The 25,482-nt window shown below is 41.5% G+C and overlaps 1 long non-coding RNA gene across 1 annotated transcript; it reads right to left on the bottom strand.

The window, feature by feature from the left end:
- Positions 1-720: 720 nt before the first annotated feature.
- Positions 721-24,647, bottom strand: LOC137851812 (uncharacterized). The gene is made up of 3 exons (XR_011093492.1): positions 23,748-24,647; positions 15,415-16,558; positions 721-1,908 (listed from the first exon to the last, which is right to left on the bottom strand). It is a non-coding gene; the product is annotated as an uncharacterized lncRNA (long non-coding RNA).
- Between the last annotated feature and the right edge of the window lie 835 nt (positions 24,648-25,482).

The raw sequence follows: 25,482 nt of genomic DNA on the forward strand, positions 1-25,482 counted from the left end.
CGTCGGTCCTCCTCCTGAACACCGGCTACGTGCGTTGAGGTCCTGCTTCAAGGATGTGGTCAAGCATTGCTCATTTGTGGGAAGTAGAGAGTAATTTCTTTCCTCTGCACTTCCACATAGCCTTTATTTGTTTTGTTTGTTTGATTTCCTTTTTTTTCCCCTTCCCCCTCCCTTTTCCTTTTCCCTTTTTTTTTCTTTAGATTAATTGTTTAGTTAATAGTAATCTTTCCTTAATAATAATAATTATTATTATTATCGTTATTCCCTTTAATTAAATTATCCTTATCTCAACCCGTGAGTTGTTCTTTGCTTTACTTCTTCCCCTCCTCATAGGGGTAGTGAGAGTTGTCCACGTGTTCTCAGGTACTCCCAGAGAAAGGTAGGGCTCTAGCTGGATCCTGTTTATCTCCTGTTGTGCAGGTGTTGAGAGGATCATAACAACATTGTCTCCATCACTATAGCAAGCTGAAAACAAATTATCCATACTCTGCCCCCTCTTCTGCCCAAACAGCCCAAGAAGATGGCTTTAGGCACAGCTGCTGTACCTACCCCAGGCCTGTTAGATCTTCTGTATCTGACCACAATCACCAGGTTAAACTTTAGATGCCTTTAGGGACAAGTTTAATTGTAACTATTCTACTATACACAGAGACAAACCCTTGGATGATGTTTTCTGACCAAACTGAAAAAAAATGCTCAAAAGATTTTGACCAGATTAGCTTCCTCTAAAAATTAGAACATTTTTATTACATTTAATTTAATACATTTAATAATTTAAAATTAAAACATTTTAATTACATTTAAAGAACTAGTCATGTCAGAATTGACTATGTAATGGTGAAATTTTAAGAGTGATTAGTTTGATGGGTTAGAAAACTTATTTGAATGGAGGAGGGTGATTGTGAAGGCTGTATGATTTTTTTTCAAGATGTTGATATAGGAGGCTGGATAGCTGCCTTTACAGCCAAAATACGGACTTTGGTAAGCCAATATATGGACTTTCATAGAAGCTTTCAAAGTCTCTTCGTGATTCTCAGACAAAATATCATTTCTCTTTTACTCCAGATTCATTTTAGAGGAATGAAGGTTTCTTGTGGGGACAAAGCGTCTCAGAGGAACAAACGAGAGATTTATTCATCAATTGTCCAAGCAAGACTCAAGGCATTTTAAAAATATATATACACCTCTCCTTATCTTCTGCTTTCTGGCTCTTGTAAAAGGAGTCTGCCACTGTTCAGAGAACATGGACTATGCTCCTCTGCTAGCATGATCACAGTGCATTTCGTGGAAGCTCTATTGACTACTAGACTGTGAAGAATTTTGCATTTTAAGTCCCAAGATCGAAGAGAGGAGATCTGAATGCAATGGCTTTTCAGCCTTTCTCTTGCATCTTTGTTTTTTAGCACCAATAAAACAATTAGAAAAAAAAAAAAAGGACTATAACAATGCTGATGATGACCAAGATCGAAGAGCTTCAGGCAGTACACAACAACACAATATCCATTAGGATAAGGTGTAGCTGTCACAGGGTAAGGCAGAAATACTTCTGGCAATGAATGAACAAATCTATAAAGTCTCACCTACTTGAAGATGAACTCAAGCTTTCCTCACATATGAAATACAGTAAGGTGAGAGGATGGGAGAGCTCCCACAGCATGCTAAGGACAGAGGTTTTTTTTTTTTTTTTTTTTTTTTGGGGGGTGGGGGGAGAAAGGGGAGGTTAATATAATGCCAGAGTCATGCAGAAGTAGGGAGGGTTGGAAATGGGTAAAGTTTCCAATCACAGGTCCAGAGACAGCTACTCAACACTCACACAGAAGTGGATGCTTTCTATTTCCATTCCCAGTTCTCATCAGTGAACTCCTAAAGATGCTTGGCCCAGCCATCTCCAACACAGTGAATGCCTACCTAGAAAAGGGAAGATAGCAAAAGAAAATAAGACAGTGAGAAATCAAAAGAAAACAAGAAACCAAAAGAAAGGAAGCAAACAAAAGCAAGAAAGAAAGCAAGAAAGCAAAAGACAAAGACAACAGAAAAAAAAAGAACAGTGAGAATACAGCAGAAAACAAAAACAGAGAGAAGACAAAAGAAAGCAAGAGGACAAAAGAAAACAGAAATAAAGAAAATGAAAGAAAAAATAAAACAAGAAAACAGGAAAAAAGAGAAATAAAAAGCAAGAAAACAAAAGGAAAAAATAAAAAACAAACAAGACGGTAAACAAAAGTAAACAAAACAAAAGACAAAGAAAAGACAAAAGAAAACAAAAGCAAGCAAAAGAAAGCAAGCAAGAGAAAAAGAAAGAAAAAAGAAAGCAAGAAAAGAAAAAAACACCTTAGGTGGGAATTGAAAGTGCATTAAGCAATCAGTACCCAGCCCCTCTGCCCATGCTGCCACTCTGGTTTGACACACTAATGGCTCCTCTGTTGAATTTCACTGAAAAAATCAACTTTTCAAAGGGTTGTTGAAGAAAAGCTATTGCAGGCCACTGCCATTGGGCCTGCATTGGCGGGGGGGGAGGAGAGGGGATAGTCTTCATAAATAGTTTGGATATTTTTGTAGTCTTTTCAGAGGACAACTTCTTGAAGTCTTCCAGACCAGAAATAACCCTCAGGCTATAAGAATATCACTGCTCTTTTGCCAACTGTTTTGGCAGAAATCCATGGACCTTATATCCTAAGACCCTAAATCTGTGCAAAGCTCAGCAAAATATGTGCCAGGGAAAAACACCCTGAGACTCTAGAAATAGGAAGATTCTCCCAGCAAGCTTTTAATGCTCCTTGTTAGGTCTACAGATCTGTTTCAGGGTGATCCTTACATGGAAGAAAAAAAAAAATAAAGATGAAAAGGAAAAAAATTTCCCACTGAAATGAAGAATCTTGTCTCTTTTTCCACACTCATTTGGTTTCCAGTTTCACATTTAAAGGCAATTGAATTGTTTCTTCTAAATATTATAGGGCTTGCTTTATTTATCTAGTCAAATTTATGTTTTCTTCAAAAGGTTGTTCAAACATTAACTGACAAAACTGAAAACTCATGATGTTCTGAGCAATCATTTTTGTTTTCATAGCACTGAAAACTGTGAAGGTTTCACACAACCGAGCTATCACTGCTAGAGCTGGAGTCCAATCATTTCGGTATCAATAATACTTTCATTTTGCAGAAGCAAGACTATCCTTAAAGTTTCAGGGGTATGAAACACCTATATTCTGGTGTTTGGCTCCCACCACCTGGACCCTGCACACTTGAGTTTTCCTCAACCATGACACACTTGTTAGGCACAACTCCTCAAGGAAAATGTGCAGACACAATGTTGAATGGTTCATAACATTAAAGGTTAGACTAGATGATCTTAGAATTTTTTTCCAACCTGAACAATTCTATGATTCTACGATTTAGGAATCCGAGAAGATATATATAAACATATCATATATTGTGAGAAAAATATTCTGACTTAGTATATAGTGCTCAGTGGAGAATTCAACACCACAGAAGGGGACCAGAGAAAAACAGTTTGTAGGGTAAGAGCTGTAAATGAAGCAGTTCATACAAATCTAAATAAAATGTGTTATTCCACCTAAAATGGAAAAATTCTGGGGAAAAGTGTAGAAGACGAAGATACAGAGGGTGCAATCAACTTTTCCACGCTGCCCTCTTCAATGTCATCAAAGTCTGATTGTCAGTCTGACTACATCTCAGGCTGGAAAGGCTAGAGAAGGTTTAAAAAAAAATCCTAATTGCCACACAGTATTGAGTGGAAACTACAAGGGAGTTGCTTTGGGGCAGCAGGCTAGCTTTAAACAGGCTTGGAAGCCTGAGCAAGGCAAACTCCTGTCATTTGCAGAGTCAGGATTTCAGTCTCACCTGCATGTTCTTTACAAGCCATTAAAAAATATCACTGTGATTTTTCTTCCCCACAAGAATAATCCACCTCACTCCCAGCATTAGGTTGGTCCTTAAAAGTTGCAGTAACATCAGCTCTGTACCCTTAGCTTTAACCGTGACATTAGAGCAGAGAGCATTAATGCATGTGAACGTTAGATGGTACATTAGAGAGAACAGCATTTAAAAAAATAAGGCTGTGCCAGTGTTACTCTAAGGATTTTGCTGAAGCCTCCATCTCACTGCAAACTCAGAGGAAAAATAATCTGCAAAGCTGCACACAGATCTCCTATTTGAAATGGCTGCTCAGAAGGAAGCACTGGCCAAAGAAAAGCACAGCCAACAGCATTAAGCCTTTATAAATCCATCCCATTTGAGATGGCACTATTTATTGGTTATTTAAAAGCACAGTACATTCACGAAGCATGTAGCATGGTTCTTTGAAACAAATATTCGGATATTAAATGTCATAATTTTTAACTATTCAGGTGTGAAGAAATGCATTGCATATCTCTTTTCTTAGACATGGCTTTCACAAAGTGTGAACCTATAAAATACGCAAGAAATTCAGAGTTATATTTCTCTATAGCCTTGCTGCTCTGGCACTGCAACCATTTAAAAAGTTGTAGTCTTTTTCTGCACCAAGCCTTAAAGTTCCTAAGAGAATCTTGCACTCTTCCACCAGTGCCTGCATGATTCAGAGACCTGAATTCAGCTGTCCACACTCAGAAAACTATTTAGAAAGAGCAAGTAATAATCAAGAGGAAGAAAAAGATGGAAGGAAGTACTGTGAGCAGTCACTTGATCCCCAGTCACCCTCTTCTGTTAAATATTTTCACAGGAGGAGGAAAAATTGTTTATCAGCTGCAAGAGGAAATCACTGATCACAGCAAGATACAGGTTCCGTCTGCCCTTTCTCTTCAGCCTGCTGGCATTTTCTCCCCCTTGACAGAGAATTCAGAATCCATTTACTCATGGATAATAAATTAATAAAGATTCCTTTGTCCTTATCGGCTTTTCTGAATGATTGCAGAACCTGTAAACTCAGTAGTAACATAAAACTGCAGGAGTTGCAGATTTACCAAGGTATTTTATGGAATTTATTCCGAAACAAAAACCTATCAGCAGTTCCAGGATTTGTGTGAAAATAACTCAGCAAAAGTACCTGAGGAACTGCACATTTGTTGTACAAAATGAACACGGGGCATCTGGAACCAGCACAACTAACAGACCTACACAAATAATTCTGTATAGCAGCTTCCAATATAATTCAGGTCATGCATGGAAATGAAGACACCAAGGGGAAGTCATAACAAAAAACCCAAGTAGGGAGGCCTAAGCAGAAAGCCTCAGAATGACACGCGAGATGGCAACCACAAAGCATACAATGAAGGTAGAAAATAATCTCTGATATTGCTAAATTTTTACATAAAAGACAAATTATTCCTGCTTTTGTCACACCCCAGAGGTAGTTTCTGCTCAACAAATACTTGATTTGAAAGACATGTGGTGTGAAACAAGAACGGGTCACTGAGAAACGAAGGTTTGTGGTGGCCTTTGTGGCTCTTCTCTGGCACCTGTATGCATGGAGTCTGCACCCGAATCAGAGCTCAGTGTCTAGTTCTCTGTTCTTACAGTACCTCGTGCAGGAGGCAGGATCTGGTTTTCACTTGGATTGGGCTTTTTTGTACTCTGACAGAGCTCCATACTGCTGTTCTGCAATGGCAACGCTGAACGTGGGTGTCTGGTTCTCGGGAGGCCTGTAGGAAGTGACTCAGTAAGCACTGATGAAACAGGAGCTCTTCATCCCAGATAGAGGCTGAAAATACTTTAGATTTTATTTTTAAATATTTATTTTTCTGAAATGAGCAGAGCTGGAAAAGACCATCTAAGTAACAAGGAATGGTGACTGAAGTTTCACAACTCAGAAATTTAAGCTAAAAAAAAAAAAAAAAAAAAAAGGATTCTCAAGGAAAAAAGATAATCCAGTGTAGTAAAACTTTCATACAGCATCACCTTATTTATGGGATCTCCTGTCTGAAACATGAAACACATCGAGAAAGTGACTGAGTATACTTCATTCTATCACTTGTATTAATGTCCCTGTCTTTCTGAATGTCATGGGGTTATCCTTTCAGACACACAAGATGCTTCTCACATTTAAATGCAGCACCATACCAGTCCATGTCAGGCCAGGCTCCAAGCCCAGCATGTGCATTATATTCCCTTAATTCTTGGTGTTTCCTTGGGTGGCTTTGATTTAACCTCCGAAGGGTTGCAGAAGGCAATCATAAGGTAGGGACGGGCTGCTTCAGCCTTGCCAGCTCCTAGCAGGAGCAGGTAAGCAGGTGCAGACTCTGGCATGATGGCTGCTGCAAGGATGGGGCCACCCTCCTCACACAGGGGGTTGATTGGGGTTGTGTCTGAAGACAGTAATGAAACAGATTTGGCCTTATTAATAGACTTCTGAGTACTAAAGTTTTCTGAAATTCATCTCTCTGCTTCAGGTTCTGGCAGGGGAGATACCAGCTTGCTTGAAACAGTAAAATATTTACAGCAGCATGTACCTTAAAAAAAAAAATTTGGGCAAAAAATGCTGTTTGTTTCTCACTTTCAAGGCACGTTTAAGGTATTTTTTGTCTGTCAGGGAATACAACAAGCGTCTACTACTCTGAGAGGTCAACAATATATTTTATTTCTACAAAGAATCTGTTATTCCCTCTTTTCTACCTGATTTAAATACACATGCTCATAGATATAACCTATATATATATATATTTATTACTTTCAGACCTTTAGAGATTTTTTCTTATGTGTTACCCTTCCCATTTGGCCAACCTATGTGGCATACCATACAGATCAATGCAAAAAATTCTTCCCTCATTTCTTTTATTATATTTAATATATATAGTAAATATATATATATATATATATATAGAGAGAGAGAGAGAGAGAGAGAGAGAAAAGGAATTTTCCTATTTTCCTCTTGATTTTGTATCCAGATCATCTCCACTTGAAAAGACTATCCTTCTAAAGCTTGTAAGTGTAGACATAAACCCATGGAGCCATCCCTAAGCCTCATCTCACTCAGCCTTTTCTTAGTCAGATCACGTGGGCGACTTGGAGATCTTCTCCAGCAAAACTGATCACAATTAATCAGCACACAGAGCTATGCCAGGATGGATATTTTTACACATATACCATTATTAATATTGCAAGAAGCTTACCAGAAGCTCATATCAGTTACTGGAAGCAGCAAAGATAACATGGCAGTGGAGGTCCTACTTTACTGTTTCACGTATAGAAAGCTTTCTCCAATTCTTATTTGTGATATGGTCCAAACCTATACCTCTCTGGATACCTATATGAAACTGATTTCTCCTTAAAATATTCAGGTAACCTTTTCTATCCTTGAACGTAAAACTTCGTTCTCTAAAGAAGTGATCAGTGTGAGTGGAAGGTTTCCCTGCGAACAGACAGAGCTTGCCCTCCTGTGTGTCTAGCTGCTCTCTGTCACATTTGAAGGATCTCAGCACCTTTGATATGAATCAATTTACTTTAATATAAGCCACTCAGTGGTAGGGCTGCAGGCACACTAGGTCAGGAAAGGAAAAGGCCTTATAAGACCAAACAAGTAACAAGATCAACTTCGAAGTGTAGAAGTGAGATGCACCTGTCGTGGTTCCGCTCGAGTGGGCAGCCGAGCTCCACCACAGCCGCTCTCTCACTCCCCCTCCTCAAAGAGGAATGGGGAGAAAATATGTGAAAGGGGCTCAAGGATTGAGATAAGGACGAGAAAATCACGCAATAATTAGTGTAACGGGCAAACCAGACTCAGCATAAGAAGACAGATAGTAAGATTTATTGCTCATTACTAACAAGCTAGAGAAGTGAGAAACAAAGGAAAGAAACCAAAAGCGCCTCCCCCCCCATCCACCCTCTTCCACCTCCTCCCCCCGAGCGGCGCAGGGAAATGGGGGAATGGGGGTTATGGTCAGTCTACAGCACTTCTCTGCCGCTCCTTCTCGGTCACTCTCGTCCCCTGTGCTGTGGGGTCCCACCCACGGGATGCAGTCCTTGACGAACTGATCCGGCGTGGGCTTCCCACAGGCAGCATCTCTTCCAGAACTGCTCCAGATATGGGTCCGTACCACGGGGTCCATCCCTCAGGAGAAAACTGCTCCAACCTGGCTCCCCTACGGGCAGCAGCTCCTGCCAGGTCACCTGCTCCTGCGTGGTCTCCTCTCCACGGGCTACAGGTCCGGCCCGGAATCTGCTCCGGCAGGGGTCTTCCACAGGCGGCAGCCTCCGTCGGTGCAGGGCCACCTGCTCCACCGTGGTCTCCTCCACGGGCTGCAGCGTGAAACCCTGCTCCACCGTGGTACTCCGTGGGCTGCAGGGGGACATCCTGCTTCACCATGGTCCTCACCACAGGCCGCAGGGGACTTCTGCTCCGGCGCCTGGAGCACCTCTCCCCCTCCTTCTACACTGACCTTGGCACCTGCAAGGCTGTTTCTCACTCCCTTGACTCTCCCGGCTGCTGTGTGTCGCAGCGTTTTTTTCCCTGTCTTAAATATGCTCTCACAGAGGCGCAAAACAACATCGCTTATTGGCTCAGATCTGGAAAACAACGGGGCCCTTCCCAAACATGGGGCGGCTTCTAGATCTTTCTCACAGAAACCACCCCTATGGCCCCCTGCTACCAAACCTTGCCACGTAAACCCACTACAGCACCCCACCATGCTAATCCAGACTTCAACACCAGGGCTAAAGATTTGATGCCCACGGAGGAAAAAGGTTAAGTGCACAGTCAAATAACAGCTCAACTGGAGATGGTAATTTGCAGCTGGAAGAGTGAGGCCAGGGGGGCAGATGCCCTCTCGCCATCTGTTAGCTATCCCACCTGAGCCCAAAGCTCTGTGTCCAGCCACGACACCTAGAAAAAAAAAAAAAAAAGCTCACGAAAGCCAGATTTTCTGGATATGACAACAACAAAACTACAGGCTCAGTAATTGGTTTTTAACAGTGTAGATAAGTAACAGGGTAGGATGCACGCTTACACCAACTATGCAGAACAAGCATCACCAATGACAAAGTCACACAGCTACAAGACACTAGGAAAATTTGTTAAATTTACAGATTTTGTCAACTCTTTTGTCATTGTGGGTGAGACTGCAATAACCAGAGTGAAATTCTTTAATTTATCCTTACATATCTCATCCAACTCACACTAATGAACCTGCTGGCATGAGTAAGAAACAGATTTGTGATGAAAGCTTGTAAGCTTTCTAGACGCCATGGAGACGCAGGCAAGATACCTAAGGGAGTTGTTGAAGCTTAGGAAGCAGCGGAAATTACACAATTTTTAGACTAAAACACCAGGAGGTAACACCAATCAAGATTTTGAAATACAAAATTGGCCTATTCAAATCCATCCCAAAGGACAAAACGATTTCACCTTATACTAGAAAACAAAAATAGCACTCACCAGGTATAAAGGCAATACTGGTATAGAATATCCAGCATGTGGTCTTAGTGGAAAAACACTGAAAATGTTTACACCATGGCCTCTATTCTGCGCCAGCAGTAACTATCAAGAGGGTACATACTTAGCAGGAAAACCTTGCAGGAAGACCGAAACAATTCTATGGAGTTAAATTCAGCAATATCCACGTCCTTTGGAAAACAGACCCCTTTGCTGTGATTTCTCACTGCCAGAGTTTTGTCATCATTTTTGACAGAGCGGAATTTCCATTAATGCTTCATTACGTATGCTTGAACTAAACAAAAATCAAAATACAATATATATATAAATATATATATATAAATATATATATATTGGTAGCTGAATGGGGAAAAGAATGATATTTGTCAGAGAGCAACTCCAGTTCCAACAGCAGAATTGATAAAGGCTGCCTCCCCTCAAACCTCAAATAACTACATGTTCAAAATCTCTTAAATCTAGTCTGCCATCCCATGCACTAACCCTATTTAGTCTCTGTATTGCAGAGTCAATTTTAATGACTCAAATTAAAAAATAACAACAAAAATAATTAAAAAGGAGAAGTGGGATTTTCCATTACTTCTAAATTGCCCTATAGAGAGGGCAAGTCCATTTTTCATCAAGTTTTATTAATTTAAATAAATAAAGGCTAAGAGCAGCTGCCTCTGAAGGGAAAGGATAACTGCTTTTGAACAGCTGTATCTTAAAACATTCTTTTCATGTGGAACATCCCTGGCTAACTCCTAGAAATACCAGAGTGTAAGCAGGGATTTCTTCCCTGTGGCCATCCTCACCAAATCCTCATACAGGCTATAGCTCCCAATGGGCATCATCCCGCTGCCTCAGGACCAGGCAGTCCATCAGCCAGCCGTTACCCATAGAGCACAAACACGAAGGGTCAGGGGCACATAGACACGCAGAGACATATTTAAGACCTTGACCTCCCCTAACCCATTCCCAGCAGGGCATATTATTACTGAGTACAGCCCTGAGTACTGCAGATCATGACAAGGCATAGGCCCTTTGGGTAATAAGATGTGCAATGAGCCTGATAAATAAGCCAAGAGCTCATTAACTTCATTATGGAGTCTGACCTCACAGACACAGACTGACCACTCACGAGCATATTTCTGCAAGTTTTTGCTGTAAATGAATCTGATGAATTTGCAGGCAACTTCAGTAAAGCCCTGAGTGAGCAGTAACCTCAGCAGCTCATCTGATGATCTTATACGTTTGGCTTGTTAGTCCTCTTCAAAGTATGGCTCAAGTTGGAGGAGACTTCAAAATCACCTGGTTCCAACCCCACTGCCATGGGCAGGGATGCCACCCACTAGATCAGTTTACCCAGGGCCCCATCCAACCTGGTCTTGAACACCTCCAGGGATGGGGCATCCACAACTTTTCTGGCAGCCTGTGCCAGTCCAGTGCCTCACCACCCTCTGAGTGAAGAATTTTCTCCTAACCTCTAATCTAAACTCTTCTAGTTTAAAACCATTCCCCCTCATCCTGTCATTATCTGACTGATAATGAAAAAAAAAAGGTGCTCTCCATCTTTTTTATAAACTTTAGATGGTTGTAACCGAAATCTCCTTGAAGTCAAAGCAAAATGAGAATTACAGGCGTTGTCTTCTGTCATTTCATTGTTCTGCCCGTCTTTGAACAAAGGAGCAGGTTTCTTACACTTTACGTTTCTATTCTCACTTTAAAGTTTATCTGGAGATGAGACTAGTTTGGGGTTAGCTGATAGCTTTTAGGGATTCTTCCCTTAGGCAAGTCCCCAGGGTGTTAAACACAAGGTCAGGAGTTGCCAAAACATCACCCAGAGCCCTTCACCACGTCACACTCGTGTACCCACCACAGACTCACATCAGCATTTGTCAGGCAAAGCTTCTCTGCCGAGCAGAAGGTTGCAGGGGAGAAGGTTGGGTAGTTAAGTCATTCCCCTTGGAAATATGACAATAACATTTTAAAAATATATTTTCGAAATTACTTTTTTTTTCCCCTCCTATTTTTAGGAAAGGTTACGCAATTTGTGTTGTGGAGGTTATAGGTGATAATAAAAACCTCTTCTGCGAAATACATCATGCTGTTTGTCTAACAGCCTGGAACAAACTGAACAGAGATCTAAAGGGGAAGGAATTAATCTTGTGCTCATTCATCAGTAAAGAAAAATTATTATAATTAATTGTTATAACACAGCTATTTAACAAGGTACGCTGTTATCTTTTCATGTCCCATAGTGCAACTGAAAATTTCCTATCAGAAATCATTTTGATTGAAGGAACTGAAAGAGGCAATAGAAACCACTTGATTTAATGTCAGGAAGTTACTCTGATGGGAATGTATATTTGAATGAGCCACATTTATTTTGAGAAGTCACATTTACTGCTCATTCACCTTGGAATAAATATTTCCAGAAGTGATACAACTCATGCCAGCAATTATTCTGCTGATAACAGCTGAAACAGAGGTGTGATCAGCAAAATAGGGCTTAGCTGTCTGCTCTGTGACCTTTGGACTCCAGTAATTGTTCCAAAGCATCAATTTTACCACAGTATATACGCAAATGATGATGATGGTTTTAGGATACTAGTATGCATTCTATGTATTTTTAAAGGTTAAATGAGGAAAGACCTCTCCTGGACAACATAGTACTTTTATGAAGCCCCTGTGAACATCATCTACCAGCTTTCTACAATTCAAGGTGACATAAATGCAAAATTGATGATAATTTAGTTAAGAACTGCATTTTAGAATCATAGAATGGTTTGTGTTGGAAGAAACCTTAATGATCATCTAGTTCCAGTCCCCCGCCATGGGCAGGGACACCTCCCACCAGACCAGGCTGCCCAAAGCCCCATCCAGCCTGGCCTTGAGCACCTCCAGGGATGGGGCATCCACAGCTTCTCTGGGCAACACCTGGTCCAGTGCCTCACCACCCTCAGAGTAAAGAACTGCTTTCTCATATCTAATAAAAATATACTCTCTTTTAGTTTAATATCATCCCTCCTTTGTCCCTGACAAAGAGTCCCTCCCCAGCTTTCCTGTAGGCCCTCTTTGGGTACTAGAAGGCTGCCATAAGGTCTCCGTGGAGCCTTCTCTTCTCCAGGCTTAACAACCCCAACTCCCTCAGCCGATCTTCATAAGAGAGGTGCTCCAGCCCTCTGATCATCTCTGTGGCTCTCCTCTGGACCCACTTTAATAGGTCGATGCCCTTGTTGTGCTGGGGGCCTCAGAGCTGAACACAACAATCCAGGTGGGATCTCATTAAAGCAGAGCAGAGAGGGAGAATCACCTCTCTCAGCCTGCTGGCCACGCTGCTTTTGATGTGGCCCAGGATATGGTTGGCTTTCTGGGCTGCAAGCATATATTTCTGACTCTTGTGAAGCTTCTTATCAAGCAAAGCCTCAGGTTCTTCTCATCCTCTCATTCTTCTCATGCCCTCAATCCATTCCCCACTCAACCTGCATTTATGCTTGGGATTGCCTCAGACCAGATGCAGGACCTTGCACTTGGCCTTGTTGAACCTCATGAGGTTTGCACAGGCCCACCTCTCAAGCCTGTCCAGGTCCCTCTGGATGGCATCCCTTCCCTCCAGCACATCAACCTCACCACACAGCCTGGTGTCATCAGCAAACTTGCTGAGGGTGCACTCAACGTCACTGCCTATGTCACCGACGACAACAACAAAGATATTAAACAGTGACTGTCCCAATAGCGGCCCCTGAGGAATATCACTCGTTACTGGTCTCCACCTGGACATTGTGCCATTGACTGCAATTCTTTGAGTGTGACCATCCAGCCAACTCCTTACCCACCAAGTGGCCCATCCATCAAATCCATGTCTTTCCAATTTAGAGACGAGGATATCATAGCGGATAGTGACAAATGCTTTGCACAAGTCCAAGTAAATGATGTCAGTTGCTCCTCCCCTATTCATCAGTGCTATAACCCCACCATAGAAAGTTGACAGATTTAAAAAAGGAAAGGCCTGAATGGACTTTTATCTGCTATTGCTATGTGAGTAGGAAACAGTGAGTTATGGAAGACACCATGTGTCTGGCTGCTTTCACACCTCTCTAACAGTACAGAACGTACACAGCAGAAGCATCCAGCCATACCCTCAGTGATCTCCCAATTTCTTTCAGACCAGAGGACAGGTAGCAGATCTCTGGGGCAGCAGAACAGGAGGAACCAACAAGATATTCCTCCTGTGGAAAGTGCAAGAGTTTTAAACTGTCAAAGACATTTAATATGTAATTGCTTTGTTCTTCAATGTGTACGTGATGCTTTTTTTCTTCCTCCAGCATTTTCAAATGCTCACAGCAACTTATTCTGTAGGTATAACTCAATTGTTCCTCTCTCTTGGTTTTCCAAGCTTGAAATGGATCCTGCTGATCTGAACTATCATTTAAAAGAAACGCCATTGCATATTTTTCCTTTAAAAAGGGTTTGGTTTAGGCTTGTCATGTCACAGCCTGGTCCATAGTTTATCTTTACTGAAAAGCAGGCCTGAATAGGTGTCATCAATCTCTTTGGTAACAAAAACTGATATGAAGAAGTCTCACATGACAGAAAGCATTTATCTCATGGTGGTACCATTTTCCAGCATTTATCTCATGGTGGTACCATTTTCCAGCAGGCTTATTGCATACCAGTTCCTGCAGAAGCACATTTGGTTATTTTTTGTTCACCTCTGGCTTCATGCTCTTCAATTTTTCCCTTCATTTTTCCTTGTGTTGTTCAGGGACTAGAGTGCTACAGTGCTGTAATCTCAAACTCAGGCTTACATTTCCCAAAAGGGCTCTTCTTTAACAACATAGTTGAGAATCAGTATGTTGGCTTTACTGTGACCCCTCCTGTAAAGTTGTTAAGTTTAACTGCATTTTTAAAATTAACATCTAATAGCTAGAGTGGAGTTTATGAGCTGCAGTAAGTACTTCAAAAGCCCCTGTATCTGCAGCTAGAATACTTTCTAGTTCATGATTTTTACAGCAATAAAATCAAATGCACATAGTTTATGATGAGATCTTTTCCCTTGTAGTGATTTCTTTTGTATCATCAAAAGCAGAAAGATTACTCTTTAATACCTAAGATAAATCTCAGCTGTTGTACAGTAAAGCAGGACACAATAACTCCAGAGTTCCCAATTGCTATTCACTTTCAAGCCATCCCTCACCCACTCATCTCCACGTTTGGAACACCTATGGAGCAGTTTAAACCAATTTTAAACTCTGCTGGCAATTTTTTAAGAAATCTTTCTAAGGCTGGCTGAGACGTTTTCAAAAGAAAAACCGTTTACAAGCAAGCTTTCTAGACAGGCAGCCAACATAACAGCCAAACATCAAGCAGAATTGTCTCTTAAAAAGGGGAGAAACAAGGAATAATGAGATATGCTGGCTAGCTATCAGAGATCTGCAGAGCTCTCCAGTCATTTAATTTTGATTAACTAGCCCGGCAGCAGAATAGCAAAATTGCTTTGTATTTCTAATTCCTCTCAGAATGCTAACAGAAAAAATAATAAAAGCCTACTGAAATATTAGCTAATGGCAAGTTTCCTCACAAGATGTCCATGTATATGTAAGAGATGGTCACAAGTATAACTCCCTGTGGCTATGGCACTGCTGAACCCTGGACATTTCATTTAGTGTCTGAAAAGATTTCTTCTGTTCAGTTTCAAAATAAAGATTGAGAAAGCCATTGAGCTGGGCTTCCTTTAACTCAGATTTTTTTTTTTTTAGAATTACCTTTTAAATTATATTTATCTATAAAAATATTATCTTTCCAATGTAATATTTTATGAAAGTTGATCATAATCCAGAACATGCAGAGCTATTATTGGATTATTCAGATATGATATTGTTGCAATATTCATTATTCTCATTTCATTTGTAAAGCGATTAAAGGCACATATTTCATGTAAAATGGCACCTTGTCTTTTCTAAATTACGGCTTCTCTCTCTGCATTGCCACGCAACATTTCCAGGATGAAAATGATCCTCTCTCTGAAGCCGTTTTGCAGAAGCACTCACCTTGGAATTGGCAGGTTTATGTTCACATCCTCTTTGCAGTGGGTGGTACAGTTCCAGAAGAAGAGACATAGAGACTAATCGTGGAGTATTCACGAGTTTTGAAGCTGGCTCATTTCCCTAGGATGCAGATCTGATCTCAGTTCCTTGCTCAAAATCAAGTAGAGTGGAAAAAGATTTTCCTCCAGCCTAAGAAGCACCTTATCCACAGTTTTCAGGGATCTGATAGACACACACAAACAACCTTGTGATCCCAGAAAGTATGTGCTAGAATCACTTTTTATAAGGGGAAGAGAATATTTCCTCTTGCACCAGATAGGGCTCCACAAGCAAGGTCGCCCTGGTTTAACCATCATGTCAGCTTTCACTCAGCTGAGGTCTGCCCGACAGGCGTAGTACAAATGCAATAGCAGTGTCCGAACGTTGGCATCAGCCCCAGCTATTAAAATAACATCCATCAGGCTCCTCTTCGACTTCAACAGTGTTCACTAACAAGGTGTGCGTGAAGACAAATATATATATATATATATACACACACACACACACGCATTGGTGCTGTAAAACAAAGTCACAAACCTTTTCTCAGTTCCATAATGACTCCCTAAATAATTTAGACAGATAACAAAATAATATAGCAAGTAGGGTCCAGTCCTGGCAATTTAACATTCTGAACTTGTTAGAGAGGAGCTGTCATAGAAATTGTGTTACTGATGCCTTTTGACTGCTCCTCCATTTGCAGGGAAGATCCCCTGATGAGGAAAGGAGTCTCTCCCACGTACTGTATTGGGACATGCTAGAAGTGAAGTAGGGCCTGTGGGTGATACCATGGCAATAGTATTTACTAACTAAACTGGATGGTGCATTGCTTGAAATCTGCTGTTCCAAAACTTATCCTAGAAATACGTGAAGTTAAGTAGCATTTGTCATCAAGAAAGGTTTTATAGCTCTCAAGCAGAACATCCAGCTGCAGAACAGCAGCCTACTCACCTCCTGCAGGGAAGGCCCTCATGAAGAGAGCATTAGCCAGGGCTGCGAGAAACGGTCTTACATATCTGATCTAAAAGAAGTCTTTTAATCAGAAGACTTATGTCCCAAGCGATCTCTGGATTACTGGCTTCATCTTCTTCCTAAAGGGGAGGGTTCAGCCCTGAGAAGAATAAAAAAAAACTATTCAATTTTTTAAAAGTAGAGAAACTTTTCATGTAGCAAGAAAAACAGTGAGGTGGAATGGTGCATACTGGTGTGCATGGTGGGGAATAGTTGTAAAGTAAACAGAACATAGTAAGTATTTTAAATTATGGACACTGGAAACAATCTATGATGTGTAATAAAATTTAATATTTATGTAAATAGATTAAGATGATCCCAGTTGTGATTATAAACAGATACCTAGCTTATGAGATTCAGGAGAACAAGATAGTCTTAAACTTAGCCTGAAACTCTACTTAATACAAAATTAATTGTTTACCTCTAAACAAATTATCTTCTAAATCATTAAAGACTATTTTAAAAGCCTTTAAATAGTTTTTAGAGTGTAATTACTGCCGATTTCCAAGGAAAGTCATATTTCCAATACCTGAGCTGTTACAAAAGTATGTCATCCCGATTCATAAAACACCGAAGCTTTTTTGGAAACAACCTGTTTATCATAGCTAAAGTGTGTGCAATTAAGCGGATTGTGCTATTTGACTTTTCTTGTTCCAGAGCTGTCGCAATGTGAAGGGAAAATAGTCATGTTTCTATACAATGCATAGGCATTGCTGCTTCTTCTGGTAACAAAATAATGTTTATTTTGACAGAAGCTGCTGGGAAACTCGTGAATACGCTAATCTCACTGCCTACCCATTTGTCTGCTAAAGGGCTCAGTAAGTCTGACAGCCCCCAGAACATTGAGATGTTCTTAAAGCTCAGCAAAACCCTTTCCCCTCTGTTTATCCTGCTGTATATCTATTCCTCCTCCCCCTGAAGAAGAGATTGGAGGGGTGTGTGTGCATTTTAGGCAAAGGCTTCTTTGGGGATGGGATGTTAAGCAGTCAGCCAGAAAGCTACCCTAAGACAGACTGGTCCCTGCTTCTCTCCACGTAGGTCCTGGGGAACATGGCAGTAACCAAAGCAAGGTCCCCAACTCATGCCAACACCCTGACAGCCTGCTGGGGCACAGACGCATGTGGAGCAGCACAAACACATGAGCAAAGCACAGCCAGACCCTGCAGTGCCAAGGTGCACCCCCCTCAGAGGGATAGATTGCAAAGTACAAAGGACTACGGTACATCTCCAGCCACGGAGCCACAGCCCACCAGGGTGAGAGCCTTCGTTCCTTTTTAAGACATGATGCCGAGGATGCAAAATATCATCAAGGGCTACATGAGGCTGTGGCATGTGTGTATGCATCTCCCAAGAATGAAGGGTGGACCGCAGCCTTTATAAAATTTCTAAATTGCCTGCTGATAATTGTCCAGTCCCATTATTCTCAATTTCTCCACCAGCACTACCCTATCCAATCTCCCCTCCTCTGTGAGCTGGCGCTGCCTCATGAATAAACCACTACAATAAGCCCTTAATATCCTAAAACATCCTGAGCTTCTTGCCTAAATGAGCTGCTCCGGTTTCAGCCATAACAGCTGCGGTTTGCACTACTCAGCCCTTCAGGGTGGTTCAGCTCAGCAAAAGCTGCTCTGAAAATACGGCAAAAGATGTCTTCCTCACAAAGGATGTGAGTAAATGAGCAGAGGGAGAGCTGGCTGCCCTGCCTTGGCGAAGAGTCACACACTCCCAGCACCTCTCTAATAATTTATACAAATCTTAAGCCAGCAGTAACTGGAACTGAAACATTTTGCCTTCCACGTTACACCTCACCCCGCACATTTTTACAGATAGCTGATTTAAAACATCCACTCATTAGTCTGTGGTTGTGATATATGACTACTGAGCGCACAAAGATTCAAGGCTCTGCTGCACAGTGCCAATGATTTCAGTTCCTTTACGGTACCCAGAGGAGAGCTGCTAATCCACAGCCAAGCACTGCAAGGTCTGATTTTCTGATGACCTCCCCTTTTTACTGCCAGGAGACAGCAACAGCACAAACTGTGCAGAACTGGGGCTGGGGAAGGCATCTCACATCGTTCATTTTGCTGCCACACCAAACACGAGAGGTGTCAGGAACAAGAGGCTCTGTAACTCCACTCATAACGTTTTGGTGTAGCATTGCAGTATTTGAGGCATTCACATTGACGTTATGTAGCCTGAAATTATTGCATAATGAATTTTGGGGGGTTTTGAGCTCCACTGGACACTCATATGGCCTGGAAGGTTTCACCCAGAAGAAGAAACAAATAAAAATGCAAGGAAAGAGGCAAAACACTGAGACTGTGTTGTTCCCAGGAGTTACATCACAGAAGTACTAATTACAATAACTTGATGTTGCCCAGACAGTGGCATTCTGTCAAGTTAATGAATATTAGCATAGTGACAAATCATTTTGTTTCTAATTAGGCACTACAGTATTCTCCTTTTCAGTTAAATGATTTTAAAGTATTTCACCATGTTTGGTTGCTCTTGTTGTTTTTTCTTCATTTGAAGCATACAAATACTTTGAGAGAACTTTCCCAAATTTTCAGCTATTTAAAAGCACACACAGTTAATTTTTGTTAACCAGTCCTGCTGTTCACAATCATGCCTAAAGTACACAAATTACATCACTTTTTATACATTTATACATCATCTATAGCACCAGATTGTGCAAAATATTCTTATAAGAGTCAAGGAGGTACTCAGGCTTGAATGCATCGTTTCTGTACTTCCAGAGAGCAAAAGCATGCTGATGAATGAGCAACCTCACAGCTGTAGAAACAAATGGTATTTTCCCCCCCAGTTGCCTCCACTAGCATCCTCACAGATGACTTGGGCACCCTTTCTTCTGAATTACTGAAACACTCTGCCTGTAGAGCCATATGCATATTGATGTTGTGCTGTTACCAGATGCTTACACTACAGAAATTCTAATTACAGGATTGGACTCTGCCTAGATGATGGTAGTCTGTCAAATTAATAACTATTATAACTCAGTCAGTGCTGGCACCACAAAGCCCTGACGTTTTCTTATTTAAATGTTTTTGATTCAGAGCACAAGGAAGCTAATGACTTCCTCACAGAAACAAAAAGGAATATTACATCAGAATATGGACAAATTCATAATACATTCAAGGGCTAATAAAAATCATGCTGCTTCTTTTAGGCATCGTTCAAGCGTTTTCTCTTCCATGTTGTGCCTGCTTCAAGGAGAAGTAACCAAAATAAAATAATTCAAGACAGATGACTGTATGCCTCTCGGGACACAGATCCAAATCCTTAATTACAATCAGTTTGATCAAGATCCATAAGGTGCTGAGTGCTCCCTGTAGCAGGAGTGGAGGACTACTGGAAGACACCCAGGACTTTGCAGGACTAAACTCTGCTGGATGGTTTCCACTCCAAGCAGTGACTGGAGTAGAGTCGTGAAATCCTGGTGGCAGGATTCAGGGCCTCCCACCAACCTGACCTACACCACACCCCTTAGTGCCACATCTACACATCTCTTAAGTATCTCCAGGAATGGGGAGTCCACCACTTCCCTGGACAGCCTATTCCAATTCCTAACCACCTTTTCCATGAAGAAATTCTTCCTAATGTCCAATCTACTAATGTCTATCCACCATGGAGGCAACTCAAGACCTTAAGCTCTGCTGACAGCGAATGATCACAGACCCCTGCTGTCCTTATGAGAAATAAAACTAATACTGTTTAAATCCTAACCTACATGAAGTTCTTCACTTTTGTCTTTATTTTTTAAAGCAAACTTACACAGTTTGTATGAATCCTACCCCCACCTCCAGGAGCAAGGAGAAGATTAGTGGTTTGTTTTTTTTTTTTTTTTAATTTCACCTGATTTTTCCACTGTAGCTGATGAGTGCTTTTCATTAAAGTTATGAATTAATTACCTTGAAGGAAATAGTTGTATCATCACCTGTGTTTAATATTCGCAATTAAGGAAAAGGAAGTAAAAATATCTAATAATGCACACAGGACGGAAGGACTGGTCTTGTATTTAATGACTGTTAGCTCCTAGCTCATTAATTTTTAAGTCCAAATAAACCCCCCTCAGTTTCTGATATGACGATGATGGATCCATGTACCAGAACTCTAAGGACATTTGAACCCGAGTAAAGAGAAGCAGCACCAAGCCTGCAGGCTTGTAACTGCCCCATGCTGACAGCCTGAACTGATGGAGCCTGCTCCTCTGAGACCTGAAACTGGTGCAAGCTTTTAAACTTTCTGCTCCGTTTTTGTGCCTGTTACTTGGAGAAACACTTAGGACAATTATCCCTCTGCTGCTACTGATGCATCATTTGGGTGTGTAATTCCTTATCATGAACATACAGCAGAAGAATACAGTATATCCAGAAGCTTCAGTATCAAAGTCCATGCAATTCTACTGGTCCACTGTTTTATAAATAAATGAGTGCTTAGAACTACTGTAAATATTACAAATATTTACATTTACATATTGTTGACAGCCAGAAGAGACAAATTAAGGTGGGATTTCACACATTAACAGTAACCAGGTGACCTGACAAAACCGAAGAGATTCTTCCCAATATAACAATATTGTATCTTTGCAGAGAATGCCTGCTTATCTGGCATATGTCTAATGTGCTTTATTGCTGCAGCAGCCAGAGCATTTATTTAGAGCTTCACTGAGCTGCAGTACCACAGCCAGAGAAGTCACTGCACCATTCAGCCCTGGTTGCAGAACTGTGCTCTCAGACTTTGGCTTTTATTTAGGCCACTGATGCACCTACCCCAGAAATGCTCCTGGACATCACAGTGATGGAGAAAATAGTGCAAAGGTGGATTACTAAATGCCTTTGTTTTTTCCTAAAACAAGATCATCACCGTTCTTTTGTGGTTTTTGTTGTTGTTTGGTTGGTTTGTTTTGTTCTTTTTTGTTAATCACCTATGAAAGGTAGGTGGAAGATGCCAGTCATCATGCTTTTTAATTCCTGTAATACAAAATTAGACTTCTCTCTACATATTTAAGTTGCAGCATTGTCTTATTCTTGAGGATTCCTTTTTTTATATAAAAAAATAAGCAGTTCAAAAAGGTGTATGCAATATGTGTTTTCCTTCAGTGGCTATGACCTTTAAAAATATTCAAGCTGGTGTTTGATTTAACATTTCAACAGCAAATATATTTTAATGCACAGAGGACTATTCTCAAAGTTCACAAAACTGTTTGCATAGATGAAAGGAACAGCTAAAAGACTGTACTAGGAAATTATATATACATGTATATGCATGTAGATTGCTTCCAGGTATAGAGTAACCTGAAAACAGCAAGGTTGCTCATATACAGCCTGACACTGCACACTTCTGATCACCTTCAGCTCCAAACCAACGTTTATAAGCAGCTCTGTTCAAAGTTCACATACATAACCAGGAAAAGTTTCACTATTTCAGCAGAATTGGATCACATCCTTCCCGCTTGTTAGGCATTTTCCTGCAACCATCTTGCAAAGCAGAAACAGATTTTAGAGGAAGGACAGACCTCTCACAAGGAGAGCATGTGGAGACCCGAGAACACACACTGGAGAGGTTACACCATCACCATCTCTGGCTCCTGACCAGGGATCAAACCACAGTTCACTTGCTTAGCTGACTACACATTGCCAAAATGAAAGTGGGAAATGGCACAAGATGAGATGGTGCCTGGTGATCTATGTACCCACAGCTGAACATCACGATATTAGACTTATTTTCAGTGCTCATGGATCTTTCATAAAACAATCAGTGCCCTACTTTCTTTGTAATTTGTTAACCCCTCTAAAGATCATTTAAGTTACCTAAATTAGTTTCACACGTGGACCCAGTTACTTGTCCTTATGCAATCTAAATTGCATGTTCTGGCTTTTCTCAAGTGTCTGGGCTCACATTTTTCAAAGTTTCAGGATTTTTAAAAATCCTGAAATCAGTAATTCCAGTAGCTACTGAAGTTTGTTTAGACATCACATGCCCCCAAAGGACGGGGTGGGGGTGTGAGAAGGTCACTCATTTCAGCAGAAGCATCTGCTGCTCTTGTGCACATGCCTTATGGATATTTTAGCTTTTTTCACTGTTGCTTAGCAAGCATCTCCCATGTGCTGAACTCTGGCTTGACTCAGTCAGCCAAACCTCAGCACCTGGTGCCACCCAAGATGCCCTGGGGAGTCCTACACCCCAGCACTGGCTGACTTGTATGACTGGTACTCTCTATGGCATCTCAAATTGCTCTAGATACCCCTGTTCAGATAAATAACTCACATCTGTTGTGCTAGAGACCTTCCCCCTCACCTCCCTAGTGCATTTGTAACCATATGCCTCAGCCTTGCCTTGTCTCCTCAGCACCTGAGCCTCAGCTTCTACTCTTACACCAGGGCATTTGGCAAGGCTCTCAGCTAAATGTGGCCATGGAGACAACATGGTGAAAGGGGGCAGCTCTTGGAGGCCAGATCTTCTCTCCCCTGGGGCTGAAGACACAAAGTCCATGCCTATCCCTATGAGCTCAGCATCCCTCACCCCAGAAGGAAAGCAATGACAGCACCAAGCTCTTGCTGGCAGTGCCAAGTCCAGCCACTGGGAAACTAGAGGATGGGGAGGTGTGCCAGTCGAGGCATTTCTCCTCCCTCCCTGTGGGAGGCTCTGAATTTACACACTTGTTTTCTCTAAAATGGCATATTCCTCCTAGCCAGAGCCAGGCAGAATGGGCTTTCTTCTTTGCAGGCAGCAGCATTTTCAAGCCCATAATGTTCAGCAGGCATATAAATAGTCATTGAATATGGACTATGATTTAGAGGATTTTTCTTGCCTTTTTTTTTTGTTGTTGTTAATTTTTCAAGGGGGGGGTTGTATTTAAATTCCCAGAACATTATTGTCTTTTTAGAAATGCACCCAGTTCAAAGTGTTTTTTTCTGTTTCATTTTGTGTCTGTCCCATATTCCTCAGCACACACACCCCAGCCACAACCCCCTACCAATCTGAGGGGCTCTTGCTGCTACAAGCACTCATTTACTGTGCTGGTGGGCAAAACTCACAGCTGAAGCCATCAATTTAATCTTTATAAATAAAATCTGTGCTTGCAAGATGTTCATAAAGTGCAAAATCTTCTTAATGTGGAATTTGTTGGGTTTGTGTGTTGGACTCTGCCAAGCCTGTGGACACTCATTCCCATCACCCCACATCTCCCAGTCAGTTCAAGCTCAGGCAGAGCCCGGGAGCTGCTTGCTAATCTACATGCGATATGCCAACACTGCCCACATCTGTACCTCGAATGTCAGAAGGCTGCTCCTGCCTCTTTGGTGCTGCCAGAGCTGGGATCAGTTCAGAAAGCCTCCTGCAGACCTAGAGCTGATGATCTCCTTGTGGTCTGTCAGCAGCAGCATCCAAATGGAGGCTCTTTCAATTAGAGAAGAAAAAAAAAAGTTATGAAGAGAACAGTCTCTACTAAATAGTCTGTTTGGGGATTTGTTTTTCCCTTTGCCTAAAATAATGCATATACATTATTGAAAGAGCATGAGACCCCTCCTGTTCACCTCTACTTCTGAGAGAAAAAGTTTGTCTTTTTCTCTAGGTCTAGTGTCGTAACACTGCCTTAATCTCTCCAGCTGGGCAACTGCTGTTTTTTATGGATGATGTTTATCTTTTTCTGCTGTTACATTATTTAAACATTCTGTCACAGACAGTGGCACTCAGGCTAAATATTTTAAAAATCAGTGAAACAAAAGCCTTTCAAAATATTACTCGTGGGGGGACATTTTATCAGGACTGTACCGGGTGTCGGTTTTATAGCGGTCAACCTTGCTAATACTCCGTTTGTGCTCAACCTTACTAATACTCCATTTGTGCTTACAGACATTTGCAGATAAGAGTGAGCTTCAGGAAAAATGCTAATAAAATATTGGCAGTTACAGTGCAAACTATTCACTGAAGCAGATTTCTAATCTGCTTTGAAAATATTGTCCGGAAAATTCAGAAGCAACAGCACAGCATGCAAGGGAAACGAGACAGAATCCAACTCATCCTTGGACTGATGCTCCTTGATCCTGCTCTTTAAGACAGCAGACAGCTCAAGACCAGTTTTCACTGAAGGATCCAAAAAAGCTTTCCTTTACTTCTGTATATGAAACACTGTCTTTACTATTTGGGATTTCAACCACTGGTATCTCCCAAGACCTGAAAACCAAAGAACATATGTGCTTTTAAATGCATTCGTGGTTCTTCATAAGAACTGAGTCTATGATCCACTCAGCCGTGTTTTTACTCATTCCAGGAAGAAGATTTCACAGCTAGAAAGGAAAACACCTTTGAGTCTTTGCTTTCATCTTCACAAAAGGGCAGCAAGAGCAAGTGTGCAATTTCTTTCCAACTAAATGCTAACAGATCAAAGAGCAAAAATTGCTAGCTTGAATGCCTGTAGTGTTTTACACTCCAGGAAATCATTTTTGTCTCCCAGCCATACTCTCTGGGCTGTGTGAAGGCTCCATGTTGCTGTCTGTCCATACAGCATTGCTAACAGAAAGATGGCTCCAGGAGGGAAGCTAAAGGTCCGTGCTTACAGATCGCTGAAAATTCTGGAGAAAAACAAACCCAAACTCCCCCCACTGGCAATTTCTTCATGCAAGAGGTGGCTAGGCTGCAGGACTCGGTCACAGGACACCATAAATGTGAAGAGTTGAGCTCAAAAAGGGTGCTGGAAAATTTGTGCAAAACAAATTAAGCCTCAAGATTACTAGAGAAAGATTTTAGTGTAAACAAACAACCCATCCCCCTCAGGTTTCAGAAGCCCCTGAACTTTACTGGATGCCAGCAAAACACTTCAGGGGATTACAAAGCCTATCCTGCCCTCCCACTGCGTCTGCTATGCTGGGGCTGCCCACTCTCCTGTGCCAAACAAACTTCTGGCCTCAGCAAGTACAGACCTGCTCCCTGTGCCATGTACAACCTCCCTGTGCTCCCTGGTACTGCACTGGGAAGGCTACCCCGATATAGAAATAGTGTTAT

This window comes from Anas acuta, chromosome 2, assembly GCF_963932015.1.
Source record: "Anas acuta chromosome 2, bAnaAcu1.1, whole genome shotgun sequence".
NCBI lineage: Eukaryota > Metazoa > Chordata > Aves > Anseriformes > Anatidae > Anas > Anas acuta.